Source organism: Nicrophorus vespilloides, unplaced genomic scaffold (genome assembly GCF_001412225.1).
Source record: "Nicrophorus vespilloides isolate i.1.1-1 unplaced genomic scaffold, Nicve_v1.0, whole genome shotgun sequence".
NCBI classification, from domain to species: domain Eukaryota; kingdom Metazoa; phylum Arthropoda; class Insecta; order Coleoptera; family Silphidae; genus Nicrophorus; species Nicrophorus vespilloides.
This window is the reverse complement of record NW_017097135.1, coordinates 88,520-94,519: the sequence shown is the minus strand read 5'-3', so window position 1 is coordinate 94,519 and position 6,000 is coordinate 88,520.

Genomic DNA, 6,000 nt, shown 5'->3' with positions numbered 1-6,000 from the left:
TTTTAATTAAGCAAAATAAAAATACATAAATGATCGATTCAAATCTCTTTTTGAGCGATTTTAAAGTCATCGATTAGTTTGGTGTCAAAAAGTCTCGGATATTGGCAGAACTGATTATCAGGATTATGCGAGGTTTTGCTATACTTTCTGATTTATTGTTTTTTTTAGAATCCGCTATTATGGATAAAATTCTGCGTAGAAAGTACACTTTTTTTTGTATTTCTTTTAAATAATTAGGTACAATATTAACTACATTTTTTATAAACAACAAAAAAGTCTTTAAAATATAGTATAGTTTTTTTTATTTGAATAGAAGAAAAAAATAAGACAAATCAAGAATTAATATTATACAGTGCTTTTTGTAAGTTCATGTCGTTTCGCAATATTTGAACAGATGATAAAGAAATTTTGGTTTAGGTATGTGCGATTGTACTTGCAATAAGTAATATTAAAAGTGCGATAAACTGAAGCTTCTACGATATTGAAATTTGAGTATTAGAATAAAAAAAAACTGTTATAACTGCATGGGTTTTCAAATTGACGTTATAACCGCGTTGTATATGATGCGTATAAAAAAAAAGCAGTGAAGTAAAATCCCATGCGAGGTTTCGGAATGGTTTTCATAAAGTATTATGATTATTATTATTAGCACGATATGATTATACGAAATTTCTCTGCAAAGTTCTCGTCGCCATAAAAATGGCGCGAGTCGCGTATAAAGCATTTGCAGTTTCGAGTTACAAATGATCATAAAACTGGGTGGAATGGCATTGCACTATTTGCGAAAGCCATTCGCATTTCAGTTTCAGCGAATTTTTCAGCAGCACGGATGTGCGAAAAACATACGTCCTGGGCGGCTTCTTCTCCATCCATGTAAACGTGTTGACTTTGCGTCGTCTTCTTTTCTTCTTCTGCAAACGGTGAAGTAGAAAAGAAGACGAAAAAATAAAGAAGAGTAGGAAGGAAGGAAGGAAAGGATGGAAAAAGGGGGGCAGGGAAGGAAAAGCATAAGCCATTGAATTTTAGTCTCCCCTGCGACAATAATAAAGGGCGTTGGAGATAAGTTACACGCGCTGCGCCCCCGGAACCCCGAGCGGAAATTTATTGTTTCGCGCCAGGGATGATAATTGTTCCCGCAGAAAATTATTACTTCGTGTTACACGAAGACGAGACTATCTCCACCATTTACCATCGCTTCCAACTCTTCTCCGTTCTCTGTTTTTCATTCTTTTTATATCATTTTGCCCTCAACACGCCACAATTAAAAACGGATATATTCATAAATAAGCAGAGATATGAGAAATAATCATTTTAATAACTTACCCCGGGGATCTCAAACGTTATAATCAGAAATATACAATCTAGAGTCTAGACTCTAGTGCAGTGGATCTTTTTAGTAGTCGCGTCCCGCTAATCCTAAAATATTTATTTATTAACATGCAAAAGTAAATTACGTAGTTTTGTTTTAACCCTTTAAAGTCTGACTTTTTTTTTGTAAAAAAAATAGAAATTATTAAAATATAATGGTTTGGGGACTTAAATATGTATTAGAATTAATGTCCCTGTATTATGTTCAAACAGACATCGTATCTGGGATTTATTGTCCTAATAGACTTTGTAATTATTTATTGCTGGAACATATTGTCCCGATAGACTTGAAAGGGTTGGTCCCACAGATTTTACCAAACTTTTTTTCTTGAAAAGTGAATTCAAACTTAAATCCCTTGTCAATCCCTTGTCAATTTAAGCAGTGTCTTCGTGGGTTGGTAATAAATTTATATTGTAATAGTTATTATAAAGATTATCCACAATTTTCTGCTATCAAGCTAATTAATTGGAAAATACTTGTTAAATTTTTCAATTAAATTTTTGAGATGACATTAAATTAAATAATTTGTATGTTCTTTATTCACAATCATTTTAGAATAATTTGGAAATATTACATTCAACATTTCATTACGATTTATCTTAATCTCAGAATTGAGTATAATTATTCGACTTTTACCAAACAATTTAAGTTAAAGCAGAACACATCCTTGTTTTTTGAAGAAAAAATCTATTATAATTGTGTCATCACTTTGCTTACAACTTAGAGGTAGAAAATTAGGGGAATACAAAGGTTATGCTTATATTTAACTTTGAATAGAGAATTTAAATTGATCAGTAATAGAAGATGTATTTTTTAGTGAATAATGTAAACAATGGAAATTATGTTATAGTAAATTGTATATTAATAATTTAATACAATATTATTGGACATTTAATTATATTATACAACAATTTTACATATTTTCATTACCAAAGTACGTAGTTTTATGCAGAAAAATAGAATTGGTATGCGTCTTTAGCGTTAGAAAAACACGGTACATTTAATTATAAATAATGTGGTCGAAGTAACCGCGAAAAATGAGTTATATATTCTAAAACGAAAATAGATTTAAATCACTTCAGTATTCTAAATATTTGTATAGATGTGTCCTGGATCAAACATCCATTAAGACATTCCGTTGTGCTCTAAATACGTCCTTCCGTCAATACGTTTAAATGTTTGTATAAGTAAACTATACAATTTGTTTAGACTTTGTTTATACTAAATGACTTTATAGCATTTGTATTTATGCAATTTGGTAAACTAGATTATAATTCAAACAGTATGTAATTTATTTTTTTACTAAAAACGTATAAAATATAAATTATTAAATAAAAGCAGACAATATATATAGATAGATTTTATATCTACAATGTATATGAATTGGTATATTAATAAGTAATTATTGTTTAATATTGAATTAAATTTGAAAAAGTTAGTCAAATTACAGTAGTTTTGTGATTATAAAACTGAAACTACTATAATTTATAAAAATAGAATAATCGATCTACCAAATGAAAGGTAGACTAATTGAACAGCATTAAATGCTGTCATTAGTGACAAGTAAATGAATGTGATCAATGAAAGTGGCAAATCGATACAATTAAAATAATAAATCGTTCGGCTATGACTGATAGGGATACAGCAACAAGCATAATTCAAAGTGCGGACAGGACATCGAAATTTCTAATTTCTCCATGTAACCGAAAGTACGGGCACGGTCGATTTAATGTATGGATTTAGATATTGAAATGCGATGTTATCTTGGAATTGATGACCGTGTGTTTATGTCGTGTCGTCGGACGATTATTGATTTGTGCCAATTGAAGTAATGAATTCCCGATGTATAAGATGGTTGCGCAACGCGACGTCATCAATAAAGCGCCGGTCGGTTGCGAATTGGGTTTTAATAGGGAGAATTGTACCACCCATACAAGGTCAAAAATCTGATCTCCAAATTGGTCTTTTTGTATACATAATACTTCTTCGTAATCAATGCAAGTATTATACTTCATTTTTGTTTTTATCATTCGTATCTGTTCATTTCAAAAACTATTTAATTTATTCTCATCTGTCAAATTAAATTCTCGTTTTGTCATTCCTGTTTAAGTTATATTCAAGTTAACTGAAATAGGAACATGGAAAAATAAGTAAAACTGATCATCAACATTGGTTGAAAAATGGATTTTAATAGGGAGAATTGTACCACCCATACAAGGTCAAAAATATCATCTCCGAGTTTTAACACTTCTTCGTAATCAATGCAAGTATTGAACTTCATTTTCGTTTTTACTATTCGTATCTGTTCTTTTCAACAACTATTTAATTTATTCTACTATGAACTTTAAGATGTTTAGAATATGTATTAATGTATACTTCTTCGTTCGTGATAATTGAAAAATTATCAACATTCTTATAATTTCCATTCGGTGTACAATTTTGAACTAGTGACACAAAAGATGCATTCATATTTGTTACAGAAGAATGATTAAACATACAGGTAAAATAACAGGTAAAATTAAATTATTATTTTGTCATTTCTGTTTATGTTATATTAAAGTTAACTAAAATACAAACATGGAGAAATAACTAAAAGGACTACTGACCGCAGCTATAAAACAAATATTAATATTAATTTGCCTAATTCTTCGTTATTGGTTGATAAAATTGTATTCTAGTTTTCATTCGTGTTTAACTTTCAATGAAGTAAGAAAATAACTAAATCTTTACAAAACAACGATTAAACCGAATTAATCCATTTGTTTATTGCAGTTTTTGTATGAATACAGGTAAATTCATATTCACCATTTAATTGTCATTCTCGTTTCGTCTGCCCTACAGACTGTATATTTACATATAAATTAATTTCGTATTGATTAAGATGGGAAATACATTTTCTTATACCATATTTTTCTATGTTTTACATTTTAATACGATGCACATGGAAATTTACGGGCGTTGGAAATACGCTCGAATCTATTAGAATAAATTTGCATACGATCGCATGGATCTCGAAGAAAACGCACATTCCGCGACTGCAAACAATTGTTTAGCTCGATCCCAACCCGAAGCGGACAAATGTTTACAATAATAAGCATTCCATCATCGTTTCGATGTTCTCCATACAATGGGCATAATGATCGAAGTCGGAATATTGCGAGAAAAATCCAACAAGGAAACGGTTAATATAATAGGTAAACAGTTTGAATGTTTTCTGTAGAATAATATCAAATAAATAACTATTTACATCCGTACTATGATTGTTATAGGATTCCTTATTTACTCATGCAAGTTTCATAACTTCAACTCTATGATAGGCGGAGGGACCATTTTTTGAACATTATAATTTTTAGAAAATTTCCAGGAAAGAGGAATGTGCTTGCTTGGTATGTCAAGGGATAAATCTTGATATTTTATACCTTCTGATGTTGATTCAGTTGACGAAGTTGTCTAAAACTATGTCAGGTCTAGAAATTTAACTCTTTTAAACGTTGCTTTGCTAATTTCGGAATTTATAAATTACCAAAAGTTTAAAAATTCAAATAGATCAATTAATTCATCTACTAGAATATTAGTTTATAAATATTTTTTCTAATTAATGGTATGTCAAATATGTAAAATAAACTGCGTATTTAAATCTTTCTTACTGTTGGTAAAAAAACTACTCTCCAACTACAATGAGAGAAGAATTATTTTTTGATTTATATTACAATTATTTACTGAGCACGTCAACTTGATAAATATTTTGAATTATCAAATATACTTACATTATTTTTAATCTCACATAATTTAATTTTTAAAATGACTATTTTGTATACTGTTTAATAATAATTATATACATTTTTAATTTAATTATTAATTTATTTCAAAGAACAAACCTATTTTTTTTATATTTTTTTAGTACATAAGTAGGAAATAACAATTATAATTATTATTAATTTCTTCCATAAATTATATTAAAATTTCATACGTTCTTTTACGATATTTAATGGCAATAAAGTATATAAGCGAAATACATTACATAATTCAATTCAATTTAATTTTAGCTGTTCAAAAAATAAGTTGAAAGCGCCATTAAAGTAAGTACAAAATTAAGATACGCAGCGCTGATATTAAGACATAAATTCGAACGTTAAATAACGTGTCCTTTGGGCACGCAGAGATGGAGATCTCCAGTACCGACGATTAACTATAAATTTTCGATCTAAGTGAAAGGTTGTGACCCGGCCATGGGTATTCCGTTCGCACGTTAATCACCGTCATAATTATTGATATTAGCATTCCTCGACTTCAAGAACATCCCAGAAGAAGAAGAAAGCCGAGGAAATCGAAACAGAGAGGTGCAGGTGGTTTTTCTGGGACGCGACAGACTCGTTTCCAGAACGCAAATACACGTCTTGAATTACGGCTACGTGTTAAAACAAGAACCACCGCACGGCCGTGTTTCTAAAGGAAATTTCAATACTTCATCTTACTCTCTTCAATCTCATCAATTTTCAATTTAATATAATGATAACCGTCAGTTTAAATGTATGATTTTAAAAATATATTTATAAATTTGCGTCTCTATAATATCAAATAAAAACTTTTTTTATTTAATTCTTGTATTATAACTACATGTAAGTTTTTGT